This window comes from Cherax quadricarinatus, chromosome 15 (assembly GCF_038502225.1).
Source record: "Cherax quadricarinatus isolate ZL_2023a chromosome 15, ASM3850222v1, whole genome shotgun sequence".
NCBI lineage: Eukaryota > Metazoa > Arthropoda > Malacostraca > Decapoda > Parastacidae > Cherax > Cherax quadricarinatus.
In genome coordinates, this window is record NC_091306.1 from 2,961,455 (window position 1) to 2,973,954 (window position 12,500).

Here is a 12,500-nt window from a genome sequence, read left to right on the forward strand (position 1 = left end):
CGTGCCTGATCCTCTACCTTTTGCATTAACCTCTTGTGAGGAATTGTGTCGAAAGCCTTGTGTGTGTGTGGGGGGGGGGTGTTGCCCATATATAGGGGTGGAATTGACTGATGCAGAGGCGTGGTTATCGAGGTGGCAATGAAGAGGCTGGATCTGGTGACGTGGTATCTGGTTGTGGGTTGGTTGCCGAGTTTACTATATAGCACAGAAACAATAGCAGTGGTTGTGCAGTGGTAATAACGTATTGCTGCTGCTGGGCCCCAGCCTGGCACCTATGCTACATCTCACTGGGCTTGTAGAAGCTAAGCAACTGGTACAGAACTCTACGTAATTATGTCGAAAAAGACAAATGCAGTAGAGGCCAGGGAGATGGCAGCGCAAATTATGAGAGCTTTCAAAACAGAAGAAGCGCCAGTAACTTTTTTTTTCATATTGCTGCTGTCACTGGACAAGAAACAAGCAGAGCTGGAACATGTACAGAACCCGTATACTGGCAGCATGGAATCAATAAAACATCTAAGCCATTGGAAACATTCCAAAACAATTGGAATTGTCCTCTCAAGAAAGAAGCAGCCATCTTTGATAATATTTACGTCTAAGATATCTCAGGACTCGGCTTTTAACATTCAAACCCCTTGAACAATTTGCTGAGTGGAAGATATGCAAAGCCGGGAAGCCACGAACACAATCAGAGACTGTGGCAGCATCAGTGGTCCAAGCCTCTTGAAAACACTAGAAACAAATATCAGAAATAAATTCCGCCTATAAGAATATAGAAATTTGGGATGTAGTGGACACCTTTCAGCTACAAGCGCCGGATCAACCGGCTTTTGATGGATGCATACTTTATTTTACGTTATATTAGGTTAGGCTCAAAACGTCTATAAAAACGTACGTTTCACTACAAATTCAGAAAAGACGGTGACGATACGTCAAGAAGATGGCCAATAAAAAAAAACAGGAAACGTGTACCTCTTCGCTTGCTGCGATGAAACTACATGGAGGCACGAAACAATTATAGAGGAGATTTGGACATTTCGTACACATCAACAGTGGAGGTAGTCCAGTTTAACGTAAATAATATTTTTCAGTTATTATGTGAAAATGTTCCCACACAAAACAGCAATTATAACTCCATCCTCCGGTTAATTACTACAAAAATGAAACCATTATACGTAGGGAGGGAGATGGGGAGGATGGAGGGGATGGGGAGGGGGAGGAGAGGGGAGGGTTGGATATAAGTGAGATAATGCTGAAACTTTACAAAGCCAGGTTTTAAAAACTTCCAAAATTTATATCTTCACTTCCTTAATTCATCGCTAAATCAAATCAAAATTGTTTAAAATACGTAGCAACCAAGTCTGGAAGACTGGGCAGTTACTGTGGTGCTGAGGTAAACCGGAGTTTTCTACCGTCTGCCAGAGACGTACACAGTAACGCTTTTACCTGGCAATGCACTTAACCTCGGGGGAAGAAAAAAAGCAAACTTGGTCTCCCAGGCAGCATAAACAACAACACAAGCGGTCTCCGCCATATTTAAAGGGCCTATAATCTTATAATTTCTTAGAAGATGGGAGCTAGGTCCTTTCTTCCTCTTATCCTTTATTGCTATCTCGCTTCCTTTTCTCCACGTTTGTGTTAGGAAATTTTATCTTCCACCATTTTCTTTATTTAAACGAGTGTATATATATATATATATATATATATATATATATATATATATATATATATATATATATATATATATATATATATATATATATATATATATATATATATATATATATATATATATATATATATATATATATATATATATATAATATAAAATGTTTAGGGTCAGCAGCAAAAGTTTGTAGATGGTTTAATACTAAGGGCGCATATAAAGCCTTTAATCTAAGGAGTCTAAATTGTTTTATTGATAACAGTGCCTGTGACTGGCTTCGAGAGTTGTTGTGCCTAAGTAGCCAAGCTTATTCAAAGAAGAGTTTTTACTTTACTAAAGACAGTGAACTATACACAAGACAATAATTTAGTGTTACCGTAAAATGAAAAAAAACATATTCAAAATTTAAACTTTACCAACAGCTCTTAACTTTATTGCATTTAAATACCATTTTATAAACTTTAGAGTTAAGACGTCCACAGAAATTGGTGATGGTTGTGCCTATAACAGCGCTTATCAGACTTTTATTGGAGCCCTTTGAAACTCTGATAAAAGCTGTGAACCCTCTCCCCTGGAAAAAAAACACAAACACACACAAATACAAAGGCAATTTTCAAAGTAACGGGAAGGAACTCCAGGATTAAGAAATCTGTTTTTGCCTCAGGTTTACGCCTTCCCCATAGACCTTTTTTTTCTGGCCCTCTTAGAGATCTACCGATTAAGAATCCATCGTCTATTAGATCCCCTGTAGAAAACAGATTTTTTTTTGTTAAGATAGACTGGGCGATAGAAAACAGGGGTTAAGATTAAAATAACATGAATATGGCATTAGCATGGGTCAGGAGAAGAATCCTCTCTAAAAGATTTGAACCATCCATCTGTTTGGTCAAAAACTGAGGAAATTTTTACATGAAAATCATTGAACGAAATCTAATTAAGTCGATTTACTGATTCTAACGAAAACGTAAATTCAGGATATATATATATATATATATATATATATATTATATATATATACATACAGTATATTATATATATGTATGTATGTATGTATGTAGTGTATGTGTGTGTGTGTGTATGTGTGTATGTGTGTGTGTATGTGTATTATGTGTATGTGTGTGTGTATATGTGTGTGTGTATATGTGTGTGTGTATATGTGTGTGTGTATATGTGTGTGTGTGTGTGTATGTGTGTGTGTGTGTGTGTGTGTGTGTGTGTGTTAGTTACCATTTTGTCCTAGGCACATGTCGATTAGACATGTGTGTGTGTGTGTGTGTGTGTGTGTGTGTGTGTGTGTGTGTGTGTGTGTGTGTGTGTGTGTGTGTGTGTGTGTGTGTGTGTGTGTGTCTGTGTCTGTCTGTCTGTCTATATTTGCTAGCCTAAAAGCACTTGAGTGGGAATGGAACATGGTACCCGGCACGCCACCAAAAAGGTATATATATTGAGAGTGGTTGTTCTACTGTTTCAATTGGATTGTGGCGAGCCCTGACTGGTACCCAGCATTTGTTGGGACAGGAGAGCAGGAAACAGCCTACAACGTTACCAGGCACGCAAGTGCTGCAGTATTTTGGATAAAAAGTTGTTTGAGTGGAAGTTAGAGCCTAAAATGTTTCTTCTTTTTTAATGAAGCAGAATGTATGGTAGTGTATCATCCGTGTCAGTTGTGAGATTCGTAGAGACTGAAAGATGTTCTGTGTAGAGCTTTACTTGTGTGACTGTGGTTGCAGGGGTCGAGTCACAGCTCCTGGCCCCTGGAGTGTGTGTGTGTGTGTGTGTGTATTGCCCTCTTCTCCTCACCCTCTCGTGTACTTCCTCTTCTCACCGATTCTCTTTTGCTGCTAATCCCTTTATTCTCTCTTCTCTTCTCCTCCTCCCCCATTCACCAGTCCAATGATCACATTTCATGCTTGTTAGCCCGGCTTCCCGTTGCCCGGGTCCCAAGCGGTCAGCTGGTGTCCCGATATAATCTAGATGTAATATGCGTGTTGTCTGAGTTTTTACTCCTTGCTCTCGTCATGCCGTCAAAAATCTTCGTTGTCCTCCGTGTACTCACCTAGTTGTGGTTGCAGAGGTCGAGTCACAGCTACTGACCCCGCCTCTTCACTGGCCGCTACTCGGTCACTCTTTCTGCTCCATGAGCTTTATCATACCTCTTCTTAAAGTTGTGAATGGATCCTGCCTCCACTACATCACTTCCCAAACTATTCAACTTCCTGAGAAATCTGTGACTGAAGAAATACTTCCTAACATCCCTGTGGTTTATCTGAGTGTGTGTGTGTGTGTTGTTGTTGTTATTTTGTTTTAGTGTTTCTAACTACTCATTTTCGCAGACCCCCCCCCCCCGTGTCTCTGTCTGTCTCTGTCTGTCTGTCTGCCTGTCTGTCTGTCTGTCTGTCTGTCTGTCTGTCTGTCTGTCTGTCTCTCTCTCTCTCTCTCTCTCTCTCTCTTCCCCACTTCCCCATCCCTTGGGAGTTCTTCCCCCGCTGCTTCACCTTTTCTCGTATGCGCTGCACATCCTTCTTATTATCTCTGTCCCCGTGTTCATTCGCCTTTGCTGTCTTCTGTACTTTATCATCTGAGTTCTCTCTCCATCTCCAGTTAATTACTCTGGAGAGTAACCAGGCATTCGTTTGTCACCTGCTTGGTCGCCTTGACATCACAAGTCCGGGATTTTTATGATTATTATTATTATTATTTATTTTTTATTATTACTCCTCTCTTTCTCTCTCTCTCTCTCTCTCTCTCTCTCTCTCTCTCTCTCTCTCTCTCCTTTAATAAGGGAAGCGCCGCGTGATCCCCTTCGGTTAGGAAAACGGGGTCTACTTTATCAGTAGTCTTGCTTTCTCCATACACACCGGAAGGTGGTAAAGAGAAGAGAGAGAGAAAGGGAAGGAGGGTGGCAGACTATACATATGGCCTCACCGAGCTGTGTTTTGCATGGATCGAGACTTAGTTCTTGGCCCCGTGTGTGTGTGTGTGTGTGTGTGTGTGTGTGTGTGTGTGTGTGTGTGTGTGTGTGTGTGTGTGTGTGTGTGTGTGTGTGTGTGTGTGACTAGGTACTTGTAATCGCCCTGGTGGTTAGATTACAAGAACAGACGAATCTTTGTGTTATGCTTCTTTGATTCAAATACATTGTGAAACTTAGGAAATGATCGCTACAGTTGTTCACCTACAGCCTGAGTCATCGCTACAGTTGTTCACTCACAGCCTGAGTCATCGCTACAGTTGTTCACTCACAGACTGAGTCATCGCTACAGTTGTTCACTCACAGCCTGAGTCATCGCTACAGTTGTTCACTCACAGCCTGAGTCATCGCTACAGTTGTTCTTTCACAGCCTGAGTCATCGCTACAGTTGTTCACTCACAGCCTGAGTCATCGCTACAGTTGTTCACTCACAGCCTGAGTCATCGCTACAGTTGTTCACTCACAGCCTGAGTCATCGCTACAGTTCTTTCACAGCCTGAGTCATCGCTACAGTTGTTCACTCACAGCCTGAGTCATCGCTACAGTTGTTCACTCACAGCCTGAGTCATCGCTACAGTTGTTCACTCACAGCCTGAGTCATCGCTACAGTTGTTCACTCAGCCTGAGTCATCGCTACAGTTGTTCACTCACAGCCTGAGTCATCGCTACAGTTGTTCACTCACAGCCTGAGTCATCGCTACAGTTGTTCACTCACAGCCTGAGTCATCGCTACAGTTGTTCACTCACAGCCTGAGTCATCGCTACAGTTCACTCACAGCCTGAGTCATCACTACAGTTGTTCACCCACAGCCTGAGTCATCGCTACAGTTGTTCACCCACAGCCTGAGTCATCACTACAGTTGTTCACCCACAGCCTGAGTCATCGCTACAGTTGTTCACTCACAGCCTGAGTCATCGCTACAGTTGTTCACTCACAGCCTGAGTCATCGCTACAGTTGTTCACTCACAGCCTGAGTCATCACTACAGTTGTTCACCCACAGCCTGATTCATCACTACAGTTGTTCACTCACAGCCTGAGTCATCGCTACAGTTGTTCACTCACAGCCTGAGTCATCGCTACAGTTGTTCACTCACAGCCTGAGTCATCACTACAGTTGTTCACTCACAGCCTGACTAGTGAACAACACGGGCTGTTGTTCGTACCTTTTACTACGTGGGGTCATCAGTAACAGGCAGGTGATGAAGTTTTGAATGTCGACAAGTTGAAGAATTGAAACACTTATGCAAGATATGGGAATCTTCATTGAAGAAATGTTTCACCACACAGTGGCTTCATCAGTCCACTACAAAGCAGGAAGATATAGAGAGGGGAGGAGTTTGAGGTAATCAGTCCCTCAGCCTAGAATCGATGTGTTCAGTCCATCACTCTTGTACGAAGTACAGCTCTCTGGCCTCTCCTGTCCTATGCTGTATTTCCTACAAGAGTGATGGACTGAACACATCGATTCCAGGCTGAGGGACTGATTACCTCAAACTCCTCCTCTCTTTATATCTTCCTGCTTTGTATTGGACTGATGAAGCCACTGTGTGGTGAAACATTTCTTCAATGAAGATTCCCATATCTTGCATAAGTGTTTCAATTCTTCAATAACAGGCAGGTTGATCAGGCCGTGAGTCACCGGGAGGCCTGGTCAAGGACTGGGCCGCGGGGGCGTTGACCCACACAACACCCTCCAGGTCGACTCCAGGTAACACAAGAAAAACCTTCACTTAGGACACTGACTACATCCCGTGTGCTGTGTCATGTGCTCAGCACACTCGTCAACTACCCTCGTCACTGTCTTTTTCTTCAACTGATTCTTTCTCGATCTTCCAATTTTGAGGAAAGAGAGACCCAAATACAGTGTAATGAAATCCTGTATTTTTCTCTTGTTTCCATCGTGTTGGTATTTAATACCGTCTCTCTCTCTTTCTCTCTCTCTCTCTCTCTCTCTCGATATTGTCGTCTTGTTCTCTTTGTTGCTAATGTTGCAACATGCAAGGAGCACACAAGTACACGGGAACACCAACACACTACACCTGTGTCAGATTAATAAAGAAGATACCTTCGGACATAATTTTTTGTAATAAAATCTTAGGTAGTTCTGTGTGTCTTTTCATTTGTTGGTCATCTATGGAATTTTTTTTTCACTGGGTTTTTTTAGTGGTAAGTTGTCATCAGTTTGCAAGTGGTCATGGTATGTCTTTTTTTTTATCTTTCAAGTGGTCATGGTATCACCTCAACATACAAGTGGTCATGGTATCACCTCAACATACAAGTGGTCTTGGTATCACCTCAACATACAAGTGGTCATGGTATCACCTCAACATACAAGTGGTCTTGGTATCACTTCAACATACAAGTGGTCTTGGTATCACCTCAACATACAAGTGGTCTTGGTATCACTTCAACATACAAGTGGTCTTGGTATCACCTCAACATACAAGTGGTCTTGGTATCACCTCAACATACAAGTGGTCATGGTATCACCTCAACATACAAGTGGTTATGGTATCACCTCAACATACAAGTGGTCATGGTATCACCTCAACATACAAGTGGTCATGGTATCACCTCAACATACAAGTGGTCTTGGTATCACCTCAACATACAAGTGGTCTTGGTATCACCTCAACATACAAGTGGTCTTGGTATCACCTCAACATACAAGTGGTCATGGTATCACCTCAACATACAAGTGGTCTTGGTATCACCTCAAAATACAAGTGGTCATGGTATCACCTCAACATGCAAGTGGTCATGGTATCACCTCAACATACAAGTGGTCATGGTATCACCTCAACATACAAGTGGTCATGGTATCACCTCAACATACAAGTGGTCATGGTATCACCTCAACATACAAGTGGTCATGGTATCACCTCAACATACAAGTGGTCATGGTATCACCTCAGTATCCTAGTATCAACTTAGGATCTAACAAACTCCACCTTGGGTCTAACAGGCCAGGGGGGGGGGCGAAGACCCAATGAACTATCAGACAGATAGTCTTAGTCAAATAGAAGGTTTGACTTGCAAAACTTAGGTGACCTGAAATCGAAATAGTTTCTCAATTAACCTAACATTGTTAGTCAGTATGCCTCAGTGCTAGACGGTCTTATCTAACAGTTTTTTCTGTTGCTTGTATATGAGAGAGAGAGAGAGAGAGAGAGAGAGAGAGAGAGAGAGAGAGAGCGATATTTCTCTCTCTCTCTCTCTCTCTCTCTCTCTCTCTCACACACACACACACACACACACACACACACACACACACACACACACACACACACACACACACACACACGTGTTAAGTATTTCTTCAGTCACAGACTTGTCGGGAAGTGGAATAGTCTGGGAAGTGATGTAGTGGAGGCAGGATCCATACATAGCTTTAAGAAGAAGTATGATAAAGCTCATGGAACGGGAAGAGTGACCTAGTAGCGGCCAGCGAAGAGACGGGGCCAGGAGCTGTGAGTCGACCCCTGCAACTACAACTAGGTGAATACACAGACACACACATTGTGCGTGTGTGTGAGAGACCTTATTTAGGGTAACAGTAGTTCGCTAGCAGACTCCCAGACGCCACGGGGTGCATGTTTAACACCCCCCTTCCCCTTGTCCCCTCCTCCCTCTCCCCTATCCTTTCCCCTCTTACCTCCCCTTCCCCCATCCCTCTCTTCCCCCCCCTCCCTTCGCCTCTTCCTTCCCCACTGCCCCTCCATGTGTCCTTGGAAATACGTACATCGATCTCTGGCGTGCTGCAAGATTGTTTGGCACTGTGTGTGTGTGTGTGTGTGTGTGTGTGTGTGTGTGTGTGTGTGTGTGTGTGTGTGTGTGCTTTCCAGTTCGTGTTTGCGGGGGGTCGAGTCTTGGCTCCTGCAGCTGTCCCCTAAATAAGACTGGTTTCTGGCCTCGTGAGGTGAGTACTGTCATACCAGCAGCGCGAGAAACATGCTGTACAAAAATGGATACGAAACCTGTACAGAACAAGATCTCATTGCGACTATGCAGAGCGAAACGTTGTCCCAATAAAACCCTGTTTTGTTTGTTGTGTCTCTCTGAAATTGTCTGCATTAAGCCTGTAGATTCATTTAAGAAAAAGTTGAAGGAAAAAATCGTTAAAAGAGCTTTCATTAGGAGAGTTCTAGCTCGAATGAGCTAGAACTTTCCTCTGAACTAATCTGCATAGACTTCCTGCTTATTTCGGCAACATTGCAAGCTCCTGACGATGTGTTGATTGCAACATGACAGGCCTAGAGCTATCATGGTTATTTGTTTGTTCATATATATGTGTGTGTGTGTGTGTGTGTGTGTGTGTGTGTGTGTGTGTGTGTGTGTGTGTGTGTGTGTGTGTGTGTGTGTGTGTGTGTGTGTGTGTAATGGTACGAGAGAAAAAGGGAGAGGTGAGTGAAATCAATGAAGCTTAATGAATCATGTGTCTGTGAAGTACTGCATAAGGTACACCGGATTACTGTATGGTTTCTAGACAACATGTTCACCCTATTCCTGTACAAATTTATTGCTAATATCCCTGTAATACAATGCGTTCTAGTGATCCGGCGTATAGGTAGTGTAGGTACGGAAGGTTCCATGTCACAGTTACTCGTGTTGGAGATGTTGCTAATGATGCCGGGGATCTGTTTGTTTAAGTTGATTCAGCCGTATCTGTGTTAATTCTTTTCGTTGGAAATGTCTAAGTTTCAGAGCCTATGGAGGCATTTTGTGACATTTGAAATATCAGAAATGAATTTATATTACTTCGTTGACTCGTGTGATTTACATTCTTGCGTCTTCCGTTCTGTTTTACCTCACACTGACACTCACATCCAGATAATTTATGATGGTCCTTAAACTAGATTGAAATAGAGAGTTTTCAGCAGACAGCCTCGGCGTGGACTCCGAAAGTCCTCTACTATCTGTCTTTCCTATGTAATCCCATGTGCGTTCATTGATTTTACCACGGAGGGGAGTCTCATTTTTCTTTATGCAGAACTTTTATTCTTTTTCCTAACAATATTTTCGACAGTAATGCATTAAAATGTTTTTGTATGTGTTTGTTAATCTATCAGTCTTTGAAGATCCCCTTTCTTTACCTCACTGGTGGTGCTAGTACACTTTTTAGCAAGAGCAAGGAAGCTTTCCACGGGGCTAGACCTTCTTGGTAAAATGAATGAACGCACGGTTACTAGTCTAGTCAACGAACGCTAGATAAAGAACCTGGAGAAACTCGACCGAATCTGCACACACACACACACACACACACACACACACACACACACACACACACACACACACACACACACACACACACACACACACACACACACACACAGCACCTGGAAGAAAACAGAGACCCCTAACTTCATCAGCAACTTCTCTAGGAAGGTTATGTTAACATATCTGAGTGACTGTGACATACCTGGAGTTCTCTTAGAAACTTCCCTGTCTAAGCCACATATACGCCAAATCAACGGTACACGTCATATTACAGTAATATTCTTGGAGGAAAAATTTGTATGGGAATAGGATAAGCATATCTTCCAGAAATCAGACAGCTAATCCGATGCACCTGTTGCAGTGCTTCTCAGTATACCTCCTGCGGTTCTCCACAGACAAGACGCCTTTTGATTCAGAGTTGGAAAAGGAACCGGATTCCCTCTATAAACTGAGACAAACATATATGGAGCTTCTCAACTCTTCTAAATTTACTCAGAAAGAAATAAAGATATGGCTATAAGAAATAGCCATATCATACCATAATTGTATCATCAAAGTAAACGTGAGTCTCTTGCAGAAGCCAGGAGAGTAAGAGAGGTAAAAAAAAAAGCCATCAAGGAAATTGAAAGTAACCCAACATACACTCTCAGGCGCATTTCAAGGTAAAAACCACCTCTGGTATTGAGCTCTGCCTTAAGGCGGATGGAACACTGACTGATGACAACAAAGAAGTGAAAAAAATACCAATAAAATAAAACGTGTTCAGGAAAGAATCACTCAGATTAAAGATTGAAAACAAATATGAATCTGTGGCGATTACATCACCCGTCTCTGCCAGCACACTGACATGAGGATTTTCAAAGAACCTCGAGCAATCAGTAGCACACATGTTTACAAAAAGTTAGAAGTGATGTATAAAGCCCCCCGGACCCAAAGGTTTCCTAATAGACATGTGTTTGCCTGCGTGATGTTTTTAAATCACTTGTCGCTATAAATTACCAATGTTTAAGCCCATCTGACAAGACTCAAACCTCACCTGACTGAAAAAGTTAAGAATTGCAACATACCTGTGTATTCTGGCCCGAGCTCAGAGTCGTCGAGCGCCATATTCCTCCAGAGTTTCCCCCAAAATGTAATGGGTTTGATCCAAGGAAAGGGAAGGGCATCTCTAATTCCCTGGATCATGAGCCCTTCACTGGGAAACCGAGTAGTTGCGTTTCTGTGGAAATATTGAAGGTTAAGTCATAATAGCACGTCACCTGTCACGTCTGTAATCCCTTCGTGTGAGGGAAGTGGGAAGGTGAAGGGCTCTTGTTTCAAGGATTTGGAGCTACTTTCCCTTCCCTCGGATCAAATCTAATTACCTCCAATGATCTGTGTGCTGTATGACCCGTGCAGATTAAATACATCGCCATGAAATAAATAAATAAATAATAATTTGGAATAATAAAACAATACAGTCCGATATACAGCCGTCTATATATCGGACTTTTATTTAATATATTTGATAAATTTGACAAGAACCTCCGCGGTGTACTAGAACAACGTGACTGTGGTGGATATGTGCGCCACCAGCAACAATAACAACTTAGTTGACCCCCCTCCCCTCTTAACACCACCCTTCCCTTCCTGCTCACGCACGCACACATACACACGCTCACGCACGCACATGCGCACACACACACACAAACACACACACGCACACACAGGTCGCAAACCTGGTCCTACAAATGGCTCCTGGAGTTTAACACCAAGTGCAAAGTCACTTAGCTCTGGGAAGATCAAAGAAGACCGAAGACGGAGTACATGCTAGGGGGGGTCAAAGGCTGCAAATCTCACTCAAGGTAAAGGATCTTGGGATGAGTATCATACCGAGCACGTCCCCTGAGGCTCACATCAAGCCTCAGCGTTTCCACACCTTAGTAAGGAGTCATTCAAGACACTATACACCGTGTACGTCAGGCCCATATTGGAGTATGCTACCACACCTGGTCAAGTACGTCAAGAAATTAGAGCAAGTGCAAAAGTTTGAAACAAGACTAGTCCCAGAGCTAAGGGAAATATCCTATGAGGAGAGGTTAAGTGAAATGAACCTGACGATACTGGATGACAGGAGGGATAGGGGGGACATGATAACGACGTATAAAATACTGAGAGGAATTAACGAGGTGAACAAGGATAGAATGTTTCAGAGGTGCAACGCAGCAACAAGGGGTCACAACTTGAAATTTAAAACTCATATGAGTCACAGGGATGTTAGGAAGTATTTCTTTCGTCATAGAGCTCTCAGGAAGTGGAACAATCTGGAGAGTGGAGGCAAGATCAATACATAACTTTAGAAAGAGGTATGATAAAGCTCTTGGAGCAGGGAGAATGGACCTAGTAGCGATCAGCGAAGAGTCGGGATCAGGAGCTGTGAATCAATCCCTGCAACGACAAACAGGTGAGTATACAAGAGCTGTGCCTCGACCCCTGCAACCACATGTAGGTGAGTACTCTCTTTGTCTCACACACACACACACACACACACACATACGCACACACACTTGCACACACGCACACACACACACGTACACATGTACAGACAGGAACCAGAGTCACAGAGGGAGAGGCAATGGGAGGAGGAAAGGGCAAAATCAGTGTTTATCCA

General features: G+C 43.0%; 1 long non-coding RNA gene across 4 annotated transcripts in view; it reads right to left on the minus strand.

Annotated features, from left to right (window-relative positions):
- Nucleotides 1-12,500, minus strand: part of LOC138852714 (uncharacterized) — a 220,039-nt gene that overhangs the window by 193,429 nt on the left and 14,110 nt on the right. For 3 of the 4 annotated variants that reach the window (XR_011392024.1, XR_011392025.1, XR_011392026.1), the window contains exon 2: nt 10,918-11,069. This is a non-coding gene — a long non-coding RNA (uncharacterized lncRNA). Of the gene's footprint in view, nt 1-1,963; nt 2,412-10,917; nt 11,070-12,500 lie in introns of those variants that run through there. The other variant, XR_011392023.1, reaches the window with a different exon arrangement.